The sequence below is a fragment of the Uloborus diversus genome, chromosome 3 (genome assembly GCF_026930045.1).
Source record: "Uloborus diversus isolate 005 chromosome 3, Udiv.v.3.1, whole genome shotgun sequence".
Lineage (NCBI taxonomy): Eukaryota > Metazoa > Arthropoda > Arachnida > Araneae > Uloboridae > Uloborus > Uloborus diversus.
Window position 1 is genome coordinate 27253297 of NC_072733.1, and position 20344 is coordinate 27273640.

Genomic DNA, 20344 nt, shown 5'->3' on the forward strand with positions numbered 1-20344 from the left:
TTAACCGGAGTGAAGAATACCAGCGTTAGTAAAAATGAATTTTTTGGAAGCTTTCAACATTGCATGTGGTTTTATGTTGTTTTTGCATGCAAAGCACATGTACCACAAAGCAGATGCTTGCTGAAAATTGCAGCAGATTTCAATAATTTTGCATCTTGAAAATATTTAAATTATTTTGAACGTTTGAAGTTATTTTAACATGTGTTAGCCAATATCTACTTATTTTAAGATTTAGTTTCATAATATATTGATTTTCTTTTTTTTTCTTTTGTTTCGGATTTTAGTAATTAAATTTTTGTAGCTACTTTTTTGGTAGAGACTGCAGAATGTACAAAACTGCAAGCAAATTCTTTCCTTATTATTTAGTTTTTTATTTGCAGTATATTTTTCTTGCTACTAGCAATTTGCTTACATCTGCGAAAAATCCACATTTCACTTTAAATTTAGTATTCATGTTGTTTAGAAGCTTAATTTAATAATTCTGTTGTGAAGATCTGTCGCTGGTGAATCACTTATATACCTCTAGTGGAATCTCCTGTTTTTTTTCCTTCGAAGGTTGGCAAGTATGATTTTGTTTTAAAAGCCAAGTGTGGTTATTGGGAATTCCCACTTCCCAGGCCTATATTAATGGAAAATTACTCATCTCTGACAGACCTTATCAATGTCATTATTTCTGACATGAGAATAAATGATGGAGAGGAAATACATTAATTTTAGACAGTCTACCAAAATTATAAATTACCAGTATATTCTCAAGTTTACTAATTTGGAAATATATTAATAATAGACTATTTTTAACACAAATTTAAACTAAAAGGATAGCTGAAATTTAAGCCATACTTAAATTAAGGGCGCTTAATATTAGATTCATGCTCATCATTAAAATAGCTCTTTGTTTGCTCCATTAACAAAATTATTACTTTGATATTAAATCGGCCTCTATTTTCAATCATTAAAAGTTTTTTTTTCTTTTTTTTTTTTTTTTTAAATTTTCGTGAACAAGGTATTTTTTTATTTGTGAGTAAAATACAGTATTGTGGCAATTAATTGGGAAATGCATTTGTTTTTAAAAAAATCAGTTTTGTTCAAGTTTTTCATGAATACATTTGAAACTAATAATTAATATGACCTCCTCGAAACTTAATAACATCACAGGCACATTTTGGCATGGAATGTACTATACTGGCACATATAGTTTTAATTTCATATGTCAATAACAGGCAAAGTTAGCTTTTCCATTGAAGTACTGTCAAACTTATGAAGACAATTTTTAACGATAGCTCACAAATTTTCAATCAGATTTAAGTCCGGTGAGTTTCCAGGCCAATCCAGTACAGTAAGTTTGTTTTTAGAGTAGATATTAAAAATTTGCTTAGATTTGTGACATCACGCCGTCTTGTTGAAAAACATAATCTCCTTTCGGCCAAAGTTTAGACATGGTTGGAAGCACATTTTGGGTCAATATCGATTCTTAGCTGGCACTGTACATCATTCCTTCCACAGGAACAAGGGATTATGTCCCTGAAACTCAGAAACAACCCCAAAACAACTTTTTGGATGGATACTTGGGTGCCTGATTAATCTGGTGCGGATGAAGAGGTTCCCCTTTGCTCCTTCTCACGAACCTGGATCTGAATCCGTCAACCACAGAAAATACAACCTTTTCCCAGTCCTCCTCAGTTCATGTTTTATATTTCCATGCCCACTTTAACTGTTTTTCTTCATACAAGGCCTGAGAATCTGCTTCTTGTACGGTCGACGTGCTTTCCGCCCACGTTTTAAAAGCCTATCTCACTGTTGAAGGAGCATTGTCAACACCAGCTGCCACCATGGACTTTTACAGATTAAAACTAGTTAATCGAGGATTCATAACACTTATTCGATGTAAACTTTTGTCGTCCCAAGCCAAAGTTGATCTTTTTCCGCCGTATTTTCCAATACAATTGGTTCCAGCAGTTCCTGTTGTCTTAAACCGCTGCCATAACCTCCCGACACTTGATTTACTCACTTCACATATTTTGCCTGTTTCTTCTAACGTTTTAGAAGTGTGTTCTCGAAGTGCAATTACTTTAGGCCCGTGTTTCAGGGCTGATATCCAATGACTCTAATTACTCCCACAACAAGCAAGCAACTAACACTACCAACTTTTTGCCACTTGGCAGAAGAATTTATATGTCTGCTACTTACCTGATTAATTTAATTCTGAACAATTTGATACCTTATTTGTTACCATATGCAAAAAACTTTTCTAGTTATTGCAAAAATGCATAAAGTTTCCCCATAGAGATTTATGTTAGCAGGAGCTGTTAAAGCCTTTTTTTCTCGGGTGCCGGTTTCTCGTTTTACGTGAGTGATATTTCGAAAAGTTCCTTATATATTTCCGTAAAACTTTTTATGCATATTTGTCTGGTTTATTTTTATGATCTGAACCTAAATTTTAACTAAAATGAAATTTAATATTTAAAACATATATATATATATATATATATATATATATATATATATATATATATATATATATATATATATATATATATTGCCCAAATTTAGGAAAATTTTGAATTTAATTTATAAAATTGCAAAAAAAAAATAAATATTTTTAAAAAATAAATAAATCTAGGTTCAGATCATAAAAATAAACTAGACAAACATGCATTAAAAGTTTTACAGAAATATATTAGAAACTTCTTGAGATTTCATGCACCCAAAATGAGAAACCAGCATTTGAGAAAAAGAAGCTTAAACAGCTGCTGTTAACATAAATCTCTATGTGGAAAGGTTACGCATTTTTACCATAACTTGAAAAGTTTTCTGCGTATGGTAATAAATAAGGTATCAAATTGCTCAGAATAAAATTATGTACAGTAAAATCCCTCTAATGCGGACACTAACAGGACAGTTTTTTTTTGTCCACCATAGAGAAGTGTCCACAGGACAGGGGTTTAATAATGTTATTTGCATTGGAACTGGGGAATAAAAAATTGTCCTCATAAGAGGGGTGTCCGCCTTTGAGAGGTGTCCGTTAGGAGGGGTTTTACTGTATAACATATATTTTTCCAGAAAGTCAAAAATTTTGAAGGTTACAGATTCTTAGACCCCTTAAAATTCTTCAAAGTAATGTTCTTGGGCTTCTGCACATTTCTTCCATCGCCTCTGCTATGACTGGTAAGTGCTCTGAAAGGCACTTTTGGGGACCTTCCCTAAGGTCTTCATCACGGCTGATTGGATCTCTTCTAGGGATCAAAAATGGGTTCATTTCAGACCTGGCTTAATCCGAGGGAACAAAAAGAAGTCTGCCGGGGCGATGTCATGACTATAAGGGGCTGGGACAGCGTTTTCACCTGATGTTTAGCCAGGAACTCGCGGATTCACAGCGCGTTATGGCAAAGTGCTTCGGCACGAACTTACCTCACACTTTTCTCATCACTAAATCTTGAGTAATGCGAAACACAGCAGTAGACAACATGTTCAGTTCGTTTGCAACCGTCTTGATAGTCAATCCTGGGTCAAAGTCCAACAATTGAGGAACACGAGCCATGTTGTTGTTGGTTTTGCTGGTTGACTTCCGCCCAGAGCGTTGTTCACCTCGAACCTCTTCCCGGCCCTCTTTAGAGGTCTTAAACCGCCTCAAAACTTGTGAAAATGACAGAGAAGAGTCCTGGTAAGCCTCACAAATCATTTTGTTAGTCTCCTCAAGAGATTTTGTTGGTTTAGCAATAAAACTTAATCGCGTATCATTTTTCCCGTGACACGGTCAATGTGCAGAGGTTAGTATTAACTTACGTCCGACCACTTCCACAGCTCGGAGTACCCTGAGACTGGTTTTCCGAAAAACCTTAGGTTCCCTCTCACCCAAACTAAGTAGTTTGATTATACTCCAACCAATAAAAGCGGAAAAAACCATTGCATTAGTTTCGGAATACACCTTGTATAACCAACCATATACAAAACAATAAACTTTTGCCTAAAAATTGTATTTTGATCACACATTTAAAGAATTATTGAGTGAAACAACTTAGGAATCTAATATGATATTCACATTAAATGTGTTGGATATTCCTCATCAATGTTGATAGCCAAATTTCAGATATAAAAAAACCATTCTACAAAAAGTAAAAAGCTTAACTGGTTATAAAAAAAAACAAACATCTTCTCCAATTATGACATTGAAATGAAAGATTCCGTGGTCTGGTGGAAAGATGGTCTAAAATTCCGCTTTTGAAACTTCATTATTGAAAATATGCCGAAATAGAGTTCCAGCACCTCGGCTCAAGGAGGGGGCGATCGCCCCCACACCCCTCCCTTGTATCCGTCCTTGGCTTTAACCACTCAAGCGACTGCGACGTAATATTACGTCAACGAATTTATAGGTCATTAGCGGCAGCGACGTAATATTACGTTCAAAGCGCTCGGCTTTCCTGCAGAACACCAGCGATTTTTCCCCTCGCGGGAAGTGAAGGGTGAAGGAATTGATGAACAGTAGGGGGTGTAAGGCATTCACCGCTCCTTTGTCCACCCTCCATGTGAATTTCTCCCCAGTCAGGAATTAATGGCATGATTTCAACAGTCCTGTTTCTTTTGAAATACCTGTGCAATGTGGAATTTATATTTCTTTATGCTTGCAAGTTTGTGAATAAAAGTAATTAAAATTTGTTACAATTACTTGTAATGGCACTGTTAATAATTGAATAAGTTTGATTATGTAGAAAAATCTCTGAAATTGATGAAAGGTCTTATAAATTACACAATCAAAATTGATTGAGCTGGAAGTTAAAATTTATCATCCTTAATTCTTCAGTTAAGGGAGGGTGGCCCAAAGCGGGTAGGTTTTCAAAGAACGCTCAAAAATCATAGTTTTTGGATTTTTTATAGCAACAATTTCGGTTTTATTTCCTAGCAGATTTCTTGAACTTCAAAAGAAGTGATTTTTCCATTATTTCAAACCAAATATTTATTTATTATCAAACTTTTCAAACATTTGAAAAACCCACTTTTCCCTACCAGGGATCCCAAAGCGGGGAGCCTCCCCTTAACTAACTGTGATTTGATACATTTGCCAATAAAATATGAAGTTACAAATGATTAAAATAATTGACTAGCTCCCTGCCATTACAAAAATAAATAAAATGTTGTACTTATCCAATTGAAAGTCAGCACAGTTCTTTATAAAACATAAAGAAATAACTGATGAAATTAATAAACTAATTGTCATCCTAAAAAATAACTTTTTAAAGTTATACATTTAATACTGAAATAGAAAACCTAAGTCAGCACAGGAGCTAAGAAATTATAAATAAATGTGTGATCAAATCCTAACCCGCTTTGCCCGAAGACACGTTTTATATTTCAATAATTATAACCTTAAATTAAAAAAATAAACAAATGAAATGACTATCGTAGTTTGTAGGTGGGTGGTGTCAGAATAACATAATATTATTGACAGTAAAAAAGGAAAAGAAAAAAAAAGCTGGTCTTTGATTAATCACAAGTTACAAAACTTCACTTTTTTTTTTAAAGAAATGTGTATATATATATATATATATATATATATATATATTATTTTAAGCCTAATTGTGCCATCCCACTTCACTGCTGCTTCGCTGGTACTGATTAAAACTCGGGGGTATTCATGTAAACACGACATACGTATGCTACTTATACACCATGGGGAGGCATACGAAAGCCTACCCGCTTTGGGCGACCTACTCACTTTGGACCACCCTCCCCTATTGCAGAACTAAGAACTAATATTATTTCTGATTTTGAGTGGGCTTGGAAAAATCTTGCAGAAATATTTTTATAGTAATTTTCATAGTAAATCTTTAACTTGTATAAAGGTACTAAAATTCTGTTACAACGAAGTTCAATGGACCGAATGTTTTATTCGTAGTTTCAGAAATTTAACCGCAATGGAATTCAAGCAATATAATAGAATTATCCCTTATTTTGTTGCATTGGTATTCGCTTATGAGGTATTCCGTTTTTGAACAATGAAAAGTTTGACGGTATCATGTTTACGGTTATATATGTTTAGAAATAATTGTATTATGTATTTTAATGTTTTGAAGCCCAAATTTAGATTAAAAAATCTGAACTTATCAAAATTTCTAATTATTTATGCATTTTAAAACAATAAAGAATATTCCAAAGCGTTCCTACAAAATAATGCACAGCTAATGTGCTTAAATTCTGGTAGTAACATATCTAGAAGAAAACACTGCAGTTTCTGGCTAAAAGTCAGTAACCCTTTCGAAGTTAACATGGAATCTTTCTGAAGAATTCAGAAACCTTCTCAATAAAAGACAATGACGTTTTTGGAAGAAATCAGGAACTCTCTAAGAGAACTTTTTTATGTTTATATAGTAATAGCTTGTCATCTCCCTGATTTACCAGGAAAACTCCTGAAGCATTTTAGCAACTAGGGCCGAAGTTAGTGCAGAATTGAAATTTAATACCTAACACTTTACTTGTCTACAATTCTTAGAAGGCTACAATATTCCCATACCCTGCTTGTACGATTGTCAAGGTAATGAAAAAAGTTATTGTTAAATCAAGGATATTGTTAAACCAAGAAACATAGACATTCAATGCAGTCAAATCCGGGCCAGTAAAATTTATCGTTAAATTGAGCAAATAGTTAAATCGAAGTTATACTGTGCTTCAATGCAGTTAACAAAAGTAGATTTCAGTTGCATGAATGTGTACTAAAATGTGGTTCGAATGTTGCACCAGTGTACATGAAGCAGGGTTTAAGCTGGGTTTAAAAGTTCTTAAGCATAAAAGCTAAAATTGAGGGAAACATGTTAGCAAAATGCTAAAATTCATTCTCATATATTTATGTATGCCTCAGTGTGTTTTAACTCCAGTTGAAAATAAAATACATATTTCATCTGTGACATCTTTGAAAAAATAAGTACAGCAGCTATTTTTTTAAAACATAAAATAAAAAAAGAAAACACGATTTAGAACGTTGCAGTACCCTCCTGATAATAAAGCAGTTACTGGGGGGACATAATGATGGATAAGACTAATAGTTATTGAACTTAATAGTAGTTTAAACATCTTAGTTAAGATTTAAAAAAAGATTAAGTTGATTATCGCCATGCATGTTTCCTCTCTAGGATGAATTCCTCTCTGAGCAAAAAAGCGAAAATGCATTGCTTTATTTTCGCAATTTAGGTAGTATTTTCGCATTATGCGAAAAATGCGACCGTAGCGGAAACCCTGACATGAAGTGTATTAAAATGTATTCTGAATTCTATTATGTTATAAAGAAAATGCACCAAATGTGTTCTGCTCAAGATATTTGCTTTGTTAAAACTTGGAAACTCATTTGAACAAAGATTGGAAGCACATTTGAGAATAGATTGGTGATATTTTGAAAACAGATTTTGAGCACATCTTGGCGCACTTGTGTTTAAAAAACGTACTTTAAAAACTCTCAAAACGTCTGATGAAAAAGAAAGCGATGTTAATGCCTGTGCACTATTCAGGGGAATAATTATTCTACTTATGAAAGTATGTCCTTCATTTATAAACTAATTAGTTAATTAAGAACCCACAAATTTTAAAAGAAAAGTTTTTTTTTTTTTTTTTTGTTCTTGTGAGATTAGTATAGAAATAATTCAGTTTTACAAGAGATAGCATTTTTTCTATAGCTTTCTTGGGGAAGAGTGGAATGTAGTATCTTTCGAAAACATGAAAAGCACCTTATTGCACCCGATGTTGAAATCGATAAGGAATTCAGTTTCTACTATGTTGAAAGGCTATGTACATGAGTAAAAAGAGCGAGGACATTCACAATACACAAAAGCTTTTAGCAATGGGGGTCGTTTCTGGGGGACTTTCTATCTCATGTGTGTTTAGCAGGAGGGCTTGTCTCAATGGTCTAAGGTCATTTCCAACTGGTTTGTACTTAGAAATGCATAATGTATGTAATGCAGAGACCCAAATTTAATAAATAAAGCGATGGAAAACTATTAGGGTTGACCCGGGTAATTGTGAATGGTTTTTGATGTTTTCAAAGAAAATCATTAATTTAAAAAAAAAAGTGCTTAAAAATATCTTATTTTAGAACTTATAGTCAAACTTTTACATCAATCAGGATGTATCGCGCAAATTTTTAACAAATTTCGTACAAAAATTAAAATATTGTATGAGGCATTTACAATTCCCCAGAACGGATTTGTAAATCACGTGATTTTCAGGGTAATATAGGTGGTAGAGTGATAATAATAAAATCCTCGAGAAATTAGCGAATTTCATTCTGATAGTTTTCTGCCTTATCTCTACCCAGATTCATGGGCGAATTTATGGGGAGGGGGAGAGGAAGGACATGCCCCCCCCCCCCAGTTTTGGTAGGACTAGAGTGCCTTGAGAACAGAGTGGCGACAACAGCGGTGTTTTTTCCCCCCGGACAAGCGTGGCCGCAACTTTCGTCCAGATGCGACGAGAGAAAATTTTGACCGTTTGGCGATTTGCCACCAAGTGTGAATCGTTATCGCGCTTTTGGCAGCAGACGTGACTTCAGCTTCTGAAGCATTTCGCACAGGCTACTGAGTTTCTCTCCATTCTTTCTTTTCACTTAACCGCCAAAAACAAATACATACATAAGATTTCTAAGAAAAACGAATTTGAAAATGATTAGCGACATCACCATTTTCTTTACATATTATGTCTTATGTGTTCGTGAATGAAAATAAAGTAAATGACAAATTTTAACTTTCACAAGAGAAACGAATCAGAGAAAACCTTTACTTTACTTTAAAAATTAAAAATTTAAAAAAACCCCGACTGAGTCGCAACTGTAGAATCAAGAGGAAAAATTGAAAATCCTTTTAAAAGCCTTATATTATTAAAAATCAATGTCAAGTATTTTATTTGCTATTGAATAGAAACTGGCAACATTAAAATATCATTTTAAATCATCAGTTTTAATTTCCTTGTCGGCCAACAATGAATTCGTTTATCAATCGCGTGAATAAAGGCTTAGTCTTTATTAAAATCTGCTTTTAAAGAACGTTATAATTCGAATTCTATGAAATATGGAAGTTCCAATCACATTCTATCAGACGCGGAAAAAAATTCTCTTTATTTTGATGTTAAATTTAAAAAAAAATTAACTATGTTTTCATTGCAAAAATTGCGAAAAACCTTTTAGACGGGTTTAATTAATATCTTCGTTAATGAATGCCATCCAAAGATGTAACCTAGCTAAGAACACTCTCGATCAGCTCTCCTTTCGAACAATTTTTTTTTTTTTCAAAATCGGTCCATCCGTTTAGGCCAGTTTCAATTTTCTCTATAATGAATCATAAATAATAAGCAACTTCATAGAATAAACTTTAAATAGTTTCCATATAATAACTAATATATATTTCTTTTTCTTACAATCAAGATGCATTTTATTCTCACATAATTATTTCATTTGAGTAAAAATATTACCGGATGAAACCCGCATTTACAGCAAAACTAACTTCTAAAACCCGAAAATCAAATGCTCCTGAAGCGGAGAATGGTTGCCACAACGTTAGTGAAGCCAAAAAGCCCGCCAACACTATCGGAATCCAAAATCCCAAGATCAATGCTCTATAATTAAATCAATATCTCGCTTAGAGTTTTAAAAATGATAAAAAGTGATGGCCTATACATTTATGCACTTGAGATGTAAGGTGAAATGTCAGTACAAAACTGATTATTCACAAAAAAAGCGTTTTTCTGAGACCCATCCAATCTTCCTATGTTAAGTCTACGAGACTTTCGTCAAGATGCCCTCTGGCGGACAGAGGCGCTTCCCCGCTTCTCAGGGGGGATGTGCTTGTTGTCACTCTGATCATTCAAGGCACTCTAGGTAGGACTTAATGTAGGAACAACACATCTTCCAAAATTTTTTTTCGTTTTTGAATAGTTTAGAAGAACATCGGTGGATTTATGGGGGGGGGAGGCAAAGGAGGAAATGCCCCCAGTTTTGGGAGGACTTCATATAGTAACAACTTATCTTCCAAAATCTTTAAAAATCATGATTTTTTTCTTTTTTGAATAGTTCAATGAAAATGAAGAGAATAGCGAATGTCCTTTTCTGAAGGGAGAAAAGAAAAAGAAAAACCAAACATTAAATACAAATAGTACAGCTGTCACTGGGGTACTGAAAATTGGTCTAAATTCACTATTTTGGACTGAAAACCTTTTGGGCAAGTATATGAATGAAAATATAGGTTAAACGAGCTATGCAATCAGCTGCAACAATTATAATAATTGACGTTTGGGATCCTCCCTCCCCCTCCCCAATTTGTGCTAACAGAACGATCTACTCGTTACGATTTGTTTTCTCTCTTTTCAGAATGTTTATTTTCAATTTGCGTGATTTCAAAAACTAGATACTTTGGGTTGTTACAGACGGAACATTGAAGAACCTTCTGAATTCACACGTTCAAATCAAATTGGCTGATTTGAAATGTATGCTATTGCAAAAGAAGTACATAGCTAAAAAGTTTTTGTACAGCAAAATACTATCAAATGTAACAGTTAACACCATACTCAACGAATGTATTTAACAATGAAACAAGAAACTGGAAAAATTGTCCAAACATTGAACAAACAGAATGTAAGATAACTGTAAACAATGCGTTGATTTCTTAGGGGGAAAAAATAGGAATCTCAATCCCTAGCAGTTCAAAACTAAATTTCTGATTTTCCAGAATCATACATTGTAAGGAAAATGTCTGAATAAAAGAAAAAGTGAGGGACATATATTTCCGGCACGAAAGTTTTGTACAATTCTTGCAAGATTGCATTATTACCTGATGAAATGTTTTTATAACTGTGTTTTCTTTATTTTTTAAAGGAAAAAATTTGTATATGAAACTAAATAGTTAGAACTGTACTTCATGTGCTTGGAAATTTTTCGGCTTATCTTTTTTTTTTTGAGAAAGAAAAGTAAATACTATCGCAAACTGAATAAATTTCAGTTATCTGAGCGTCTGATTAATTCAATCTTTTTACTGAGAGGGAAAGTACCATTTTACTTACTTTTTAAATACTGTTTAAAAATTAAAGTAAGTCATAATCATCTAAGTATAAATGAGACAGTTATCATCATTATTGAAACCTGAGTAATTCAGTCATCAAAAGTTTTGGAAAAATTTGTTGAAATTTGATAAAAATCGATAAAAACCTTACACAGATTGGTAAAATCGTAAAAATCCTTTAACCGTAAAAACTTGAGAATTTTCATTAAAACTACAAAAAATCAAACAAAAATCTGCAGGTATGAGTGAATTACATGCAGGGCCGGATTTGCCTATAAGATAAACAAGCTATAGCTTAGGGCCCCTGCTTTGAAGTGGGCCCCTAACTCCCAAAAAATTGCGATTCGTTCCTTAAAAAATGGAAAGTGCTTGAAAAACTAATTTCATTTTCAAGTTCTTGAAAACCTTGAATATTTGGAAACGTGTGGCTACAAACCTTAGACTTTAACATTTCTTACAAATTATAGGGGAGGTATGCCAAACTATGTCAGATTCAGCTTCTTGCTACATCATAATCATCGTTCTCACATTTGTAACATATTACTTGAAATAAATTTTTTTGACTCACATGCTTCATATCTTGCTATTTATTTAATCCCGAATGCAAAATTTTGGAAATTCTTTTGTATTGATTTTGCTTTTATCTTACTTCTACTGCTTATTGTTTAATTACTGCTTATTCTTTTCAACTTAAAATAGCTGTTTCATGCTAAGTTTGAACAATACTGTACAACTGTATAATCTACTACTCAATTTCAGAGACTGGAAAGTAAATTATTGATAGGTTCTAAAATCCCTGAAACGAATTGGTGCAGTATAACCTACTAGGGCTCTTGAGCCAAAAACTCAATCTAACCAACCAAACCTTGAAAATAATTAGACAAGTCTTAGAAACTCCTAAGCAAAGTGTGCTTCAATTTTATTTCTAATCAAGTGTATAAATTAAGAATTGTTCAAATGGGTAGTATGTTAGTCTCTTGATACCTATTCTCTAAATCTGTGCACCATTTCTTTTCAAGAATTAACTTGCATCACAAAGCACTTTTAAAGTGTAAAACTTAAAAAAAAAATTATTTGCCTATTATTTCCAATTAACCCTTATAAGACTTCAAAATGCAGAATTTTATATCCATTTTACATAATTACCTCCGAGGGAGTAACCCCCGGCCCCCCTAAAATTTGAGATATTCTATATCCCACTTAAAAGGTAGCCCTGCGTCACTCTCTTAATATCAGCCATCTCTCTTTTAAGGTCAATTCAAAAAGGACAGCATGATTACACACAGTAATGAAAACAACACATAAAAAAGTAAAGAATGGCCTTATGCATCACAGAAAACAGATAAAAACATGGGAAGGGGGGGGGAGGCAATTAAAAATGTTGCTCCAAAAAAAAAAAAAAAAAATCCTGCCCTCCCATTAACTCAGTCCTAAATCCGCCTATGCCCAGGTTGTGATTTCGAATCCCCCCTAACACCCCTAACTGACGAACCTACCATTACCGTAATAGTGCTAGATTAAAGTAGTTATTTGATTTTATTTTGTAACACCAAAAAATCTATGGTATTCTATGGTCTTGCCATACATTCACAATGCGTCTTACTATTCCTTCATTTGTGTTTAGGGCAGAAAGAGCATAAGTCTGAGACTTATGCCCTTTCTGCACTAAACAAAAATTGCAACCCCTAAATCAAGTGCTTTGTTGTACAAGGATTGACTTCCCTCAAGTGTAACGTAAATTGTAATGTTAACTTTTTCTATTTGGCACATCCCTCCAAATATTTTTTCTCGACTACAGCACTGTATAAAGTGAGATCACATTACAACGAATACTAATACAACGAAATTTCTGTTTCAGCGAAATGATTTTTTACTTACAATGTAATTGGTGTTAAATTGCTTGAATTCCATTGCTACAAAATTCCTGGTACACTGAACACAATTTGTGGCCGCTTGAAATTCGTTGTAACGGGATATTGCTGTATATGATTAAATTACAGCTCCCTTTCCCCACCCACCCACTTACCAAAAACGAGTCCTGGAAAAATCAACAGGTGCATAGACATCACCGATTATGCCCATTTTTTAAGCCTTATTGTGGAATAAGGTGGTGTACCTAATATGAAGGGTTCCTCATGTCTCGGTGGGGGGGGGAGGCTACGGATACGAACTACCCAATAACATTAATCAATAGATATTAAGAAAAAGCCAAAATGCACTCATATGAGCCAAAATGCTCATATGCACTTCTCAAAATTTCGGGGAGTAATTTTAAAAAGCCATTAGCAATTTCATGACTGATTTAGTTAAGGGAATTATTTGTTGCAACATAACATACTGAGCTATTTAGAAAGGACAGAGATGAAGGGGTTTCCTTTCAATTTCATTTTTCGAATTGAAATCAATTTCAGTCCGTCTTTGGAAAGGAAGATTTCAGTGGTTCTTCTGCAGAAATTTGAAAGAAAAATGAAATTATATACCACTTATCGGCATATCTAGACTATCATGATATCATTGGTATTTTTGCAAATGCTAAGACAAGGAAAAATTCTCTTATTTGTTGATAAAAATTCCCCTTAAAAACTTGATTTCTTTATAAATCTTAAAACCACTCTAAGTTTAGTCTGTATTTACTATTAGATGTTATATCATAGATAACTTTGATGTGTACGATTTGCTGCCACAGGCAAATTTTAACCACATCTTATGTAATTATCGTATACTATATCTCTTCTACTTTTTAAATGTATAATACTATATTGTGATATGAGGTACCACCAAATTTAGCTAGTATTAGGTTGTGCTAATACGCAAGTATTGAAATATTTATAGCTTCATTATGTAGAATAGGGGGGGCACAAAATGATTTTCATCCCCAGTGTCTTCAAAAATCTTAGTCGGGTCCTAGGGGGCCCTGAAATAGAACTGTGCCCCATGTCCAATAAAAGAATGATCGGGCTCTGCACATACACGAGTCTAAAGTAATGAATCATAATTGATTGAGTGTATCGTGTATGTCAGTGTGTGTCTAAGTGTTGATATATAATATTATGCACACACACATACATTAACAGCTGCATTGAAAAAGCATAGCAACACCATTTTGGTTCAGAGTAAATATGCCAAGCATTAAGTATTTGTTTTCAATGTTTTTCAAATTCCTTCTCTTTACACCCTTCTACAACTGACCGTCAAACACGCCCAGGGGCCCAGGAATGGGGAGCATTAGAAGTCACTCGTGCGAACTAGGGCACAGCAAAAGGCAGGCGTGGTCGAAGATAATCCTAGACACTTTCCAGGCTGAAAAGCAGAGTTGCAATATGTGCTGCAGTGAAACTAATGGGAAAAAACCTGCTGCAATACGGCTACAATTTTTCCATAAATTAAGGCTGCCAAATTGGTTAAGAGGGCTATTGTTCTTCATTAGAGACTAATAAACTGACTGGGACCAACCTAGCTGGGCCCAGAGCCTGTTGTTGGTCATCACATTTGTATTTGTATATTCTACAGAGTTTAGATTTATATACACTACAGATTGCTTAAATGATACATGATTTATTTCTATAAATCTTAGGTAATTTAGCAAATTCAGTAGTAAAATGAAGTTTTGGCTGAAATATGCTTTTGGATTATTTTTAATTGTTAAGGAAAAATGAAAGAAGAATCAATAAATAAAGACAACAAACTACTTGATTTGGTTTTTTTCTCTATTTAAGTTCAGAAAAACATATTTGGTCTGCCTCATATTTATGTACCTAATAGAAAAAATTGCATTGATTTATGGAAAAAAAAGAAGAAAATGAATAAAAACTATTTAGCAAATTTGTATTACATTGAAAAAAAAAAGTTTGCTAATTTATTAATCTGTAATTTATCTCTAAAGCTTTGATGGTTACTTTGCATTAATTGAATTTTACATCTTCCAATCATATTTGAAATTTATGGAAAAATTTGGGGGAAAACGATTTTGTTTTTCAGAATAAAACCATGGTTGTTTTGAAAAAACCTTTTGGTTTAAATCATGGTACATAAATTATTTTGTAGAAATGAAATAATAAGGAAAAGTATAATAAGTTTTAGAAAAAAATTCCTTAAAATATTGAAGTGACTTATTAATTATTTGTGCTTATTTTGAAGTAGTTTTTTTAATTAATTTTATTTTAATTAATTCAAAATTTATCATGCTTTTTTTTTCCTAGCAGAAACAAGATTTTGTGGTTGCTATGCTTTATCTAAATCCACGTGACATCAAGCAAACTTGAAAGAAGGTAATGTTGAAATTAACCCATTAATGCCGGTTTCGAAAAAAACAATAACCTGTGATAATTTTATTAGTATTTATTTATTTTATGTCTAGTAAGTGCATTATATACAAATTTAATTTTTCCCGTTAAATTTTCTATTTTTATTTTCATGCTAGATTTTTCTACCAACCGGCATTTGTATGGTGTGAGCACATTCTGTTTGCAATTTTACATTTATTGTTTGATTGCAATAATTGCATTGATTACCACTTATAATTATTTATAATTGTAGAATATTACTTACACTTACATAAAAGAGTTTTCTAATTACAATTTCATTTATTTCAAAAGAAAAAAGAAATGTGTTCATTTTGTAAAATAAAATTTTATGAAATATGAACTTGAAAAAATCGATACTAAAAATGTAGTTAAATTTCGAATTGAATATATTTTTAACCGAATATTTATGCATCACAATCTTCTCGGAATGAACAGCGAATCTTCTTTTCAAAAAGTCTGGAACATTCGCCATTCTTTTACAGCACTTTGCAGAAATTGCCCCCCCCCCCCAAAAAAAAAAGTGACCTCCACATTTTTTTTTGCAACAATTTCTAATACCGTATTTTTCTACGGATCAAAAAGGTCTATCCGACAGATGCACTTGCTATGTGTTTCAATAACTACGATATTGGAATAATAAAATTATTTTTCTCAAAAGCATCTCATTTACTGCTTGATTCACATCATGTCCTGAATACTTTATTGCTTGTAATTGCTACTGCAGTACTGCCGTTCCATTTTACAGCATCATCTTTATTGCAGCATTACCACATGCTGTTCTTGGTTGATTGTGTGTGTATTTCTTCATTTCATTTCTTGAACTCAATGGAACATACATTTGTATACTCTTTCAATGTATAAGTTGAAAGAATATCATTTAGCACAGGAATAAAAGTAAAAAATTGCCCATAATGGCATGCGTTTCCTCTGGTACGTAGGTTCTTATTATTTTTCCATTCTATACCAATATACTATACAAATACTATATCAATACTAATATTTTATGCTATACCAATTCGTCTAGGTGACGCAATATGGTACCGAAAAAAATAAAAGTCCGTATTACGAGAATAACACCCACAGCTTATATTCAAATCTAATCGAATTTCCTCTTATCAGCTTTTTGCGTCCATGACGTCCATAATAAATTAACAACACTACTAAAATACTTAAAAAATCTTTTAAAAATATCACTTATTTGTACAAATTTTAGATTAAACACTTCATTTGCCCGAAGCAAGACAGTGACTACATATTCGCCGGTTGGTACAATTTTCTACCATTGAAAGTAAAAGAGAATTCATAACACGAAACAAAGATAAAAACAACGTTTTAAAAGTATATCTGAATCAAATACACTGTTATAATTATGGTACAATTTTTAAACCTTTTTGAAATTACTTAAATACATGCAAAACTTGCATTTTACTTTTTGACGGAAGACGAATGCTTTTGGAGTTATGATTTATTCAAGTTTTAAGCCTACTGTTACGACCGTTTTTAACAAAGATACAGTAAACATATTTTTTTCCCTTTTTGTGATTATTTACTATGTAAAATGTACAGCTATTGGGGAGATAGCATCATGTGAGGACGAATTATAATTTTTTTCCCGGTTGGTATATTTTTGTACCAACCAGCATGAATGGGTTAAAATTCCAAATAGTTTTATTTTGCTCCTTGGTCTTTAAATAAACTAAATTGGTAAAGTTGGCTTGATTCTCAATATAGTAAATATGTTTATACTTTAGATACAGTGACTGCAAGATATAGTATGGAGAACAAAGTGAAAAGAAAAATCAGACATGGAAATTATAGATAAAAGAAATGCTTGTCTTCTTTAGCCCAAAGAAATAAAATAGAATGACTACATTGTAATTCTAGTAATTTCCTTAGTTTATGTATGGCAACAACACCAGTAACAGACAGTTGTAAGTTTGGATTTTAATAATAAGAATTTTAGGCGGGTATAACTGATGCTGAATGCCCATGAATAGTGGGTGAGTGTAATCCAGTGTTAAGAGTGAATTTTATGAGCCAGTTGGTATTTACAAGGCAGTGGTGGAAAGTTATGAAAAACCACCATGAGGTCAGCTGGTGTTTCATGTTCATTTAAATTTAATAAGGCTTTAGTTCTAATTAATAAAGAACGTTTGCACATTTTGAAGAGAAAGGGGAATTTTATTTCGTCCATTACTCATCCTTTCCTCATCCTATCTGTTACTGGATATCATCAGATTTTTTGGTGTCTGTTACTGGGGGGGGGGGGGGTTGGACATTTTTTTCGAAATTGAGCGAATGAAAATAGAATTAACTAGTTCATGGGATCCAGAAGTAGTCAAACATTAAATGAGATGCAGTTGCATGAGTGAAAAATAGTTTTAAAATTCTAAATTCATTAAAAGGCTAAGAAAATTGAGTTAACCTGAAAGCGATGTCTTAAGCATGTCTGTTACTGGTGCCGTTACCCTAGTTCAAGGAAAGTCTAAGAATGCATGTGGTTAAAATTTTAGTGGTTAAAATTAATTTGAATGAAAGTTGTCAATATACTAAACTTTTATAGAGAAGAGAGATCATGATCTTAAGTTGTTCAAATCCCTGGTTGATCTTGAATTTGGGAATAGGGTTGTAGGCATTAGGAACTATTTACTAGAATCAGTTAAAGCAGTGAAAAGCAAAGAGATGTAAATGGATGTTTTAAAAGTTTTGAGTAAAATGAGTTTAAAGTTCAGATCCCAGGTAGGCTTTCATTGAAACTTTTTTCTTAATCATGCTGTATAGCAACACCTACCATAGTTACTAGTACTATCTTAACCCCAAAACAGAGAGGAGATTCTCCTACCATTTGCTCTCGCTATCTCCGGATTTTTAATTTTGAATCTTACATCCCTTTGCTTCCCAGTGCCTCAATTGTTGCTTGCAATGGATTGAACAGTTTTTAAAAAGACACTTCAGATATGAATGTTTTACTTGTTTTCTTGAAAACTGCTTTTTATTTAGCTGTTTTGGCTGTTTTTGAGATTGAAGAAAGTCTTGCGAAACTTTCTTAAACTATGGGAGGTCCTGCATCTACTTTTGATTTTCTGATCCTTCCTCTTCATATCACAATTGGTGACAGATCTAATGTTTTACTGAACAATTGTATTTACTTTCCTGGAAAAGGTTCAGCAATAGAGTTTACCCACCTCCCCCTTCCCTTAAATTTGTAGCTTGCCTGAACCCGAAGCTTATATTTTAAAGTCCAACTACAAAATCACTACATTTAAGGTATTGACTTATTTAAAACTTTCAGAGCTCTTCTTACTTTTTAAACCATCCGATTATAGAACGCATGCAGGAATGAATTAGTAATGTATCAGGAGCAATTTTTTATGAATTAAACTAGTAATCATCCTTTATTAATATTTTTCATTCCACGAAAGTTTGATTTGTTTTGAAGATAAGAGTAATTTTCATCGACTTAAACATACCTAGTTAGAGTGGTACAGTGAGAAGATTTTTTGCTAAACTTTCACTTCTAACAAACACACACACTTATATGCATGTACATATTTGTGCATGTGTGCATGCAGTGGCAGTTCCAAGGGTGGATTTGGGAATGTATCCCCCCCCCCACACACACACACTGAAATGCAGAAATTTTCCTTTTTTTACTATAAAAAACGGCTAAAGATAGCCATCCCCCCCCCCCCCGAAATTCAACCGTATATCTGTCTATTTTTTTTTCTTTCTGTGTCACTATTTTCGTGTTTGTGGCATACATCTTGGTGTGTGCAAGGGGTTAAATAGTTTGAAAATGAACAGCCAAAGAAAGATCCTAACTGCTAGTTAGATTTGTGTCCTTTGTCAGATTCATACTGCATGTTGACTAAAACAATTAAAAGATCAAGTATTGATCATGCATCCTTTATTATCACCGCAAAATATTGACATGCAGTTGGCCTAGCAATGCCACCAATGGTTGGCCAACATTGTGGGTTGTTGTTGTGTTTTTCTGAGTTGCTAAACTGTTGTACCAACTTTCCATATGAACCTTGGATGACCTAGCCAAGTTTTTCTATGTAAACCTATTGATTGCCCAACCAAGTTTTCCTGTTCAAAGCTATTAATGGCCTAACTGTGTTTTCCTATTTTATAAGCTTATAATGACCCAATTAAGTTTTTCTATATGAGCCTACAATGACCTAACCAAGTTTTCCTACATGAACCTACAATGCTTCAATTATGCGAACTATTTCCAGATGTTGTACCCACCAACTGCTTCTGTTGTAACTATTCTTGGCACAATTTTTTTTTTAAGTACTTTTCTCAAGTTAAATTCAGGTTCTTTGTTTAACAGAATAATGTGTTGAGAAAAAAAATCATTACAGGAGGGTTTCCATTCTTCCGACACATTTACATGCATGCATGTGAGTATGTCTTTACATGCTAGCTAAATGCAATTCAACACTGTATGTAATTATATATGTATGATTATATGCTCAGTGTTAGTTCTTTGTGTATTGTAATCCCCTATACCTTCTTCGCCACTGCAACATCATGAAAACTACAGCATAATTAGGGTTTTTTTCTGTGACATAAGTGAAAACATTTAACAGAAAAGTGGGGAGGAGTCATTAGAGCTGCAAAGTGCCCCGCATCGACGCAGATGAGCTCTATTAAAGGACGCCGGAACCTGCATACATATAGCTTACAGAATAGGACCCATCCATATACATGCAGCCAATTTTCTTTAGGATATTCAGTATAGATTAGCTCCAAGGCAAATCACCCGAGGACATCCGGAGCCGTGTCCTTCTTGAATATTTCATTCACAAGATTCAGATTAAACTCAGCTTTGTAGATCTCTAAGGCATTTATGGGTTTCATAATCATCTGTGAATTTTCATATGGCTCACCCCCTTGCAGAATATCAAAAACTTTTTGAATAAATGCACATTGTGTTTTAAGATTTCTAGTTTGTTTTTGATAAGTTAACCCAGTAAGATCTCCTAGCCAAATTAGATTTTCATA

General features: G+C 33.3%; 1 protein-coding gene across 1 annotated transcript in view; it reads left to right on the forward strand.

Moving 5' to 3' along the window:
* LOC129218297 (zinc finger protein 43-like) overlaps positions 1 to 20344 on the forward strand; it is a 101400-nt gene that overhangs the window by 7813 nt on the left and 73243 nt on the right. Inside the window, exon 2 of the mRNA XM_054852531.1 lies at positions 15227 to 15295. The gene's annotated coding sequence lies outside the window, so the exon portion shown is untranslated. The remainder of the gene's footprint in view (positions 1 to 15226; positions 15296 to 20344) is intronic.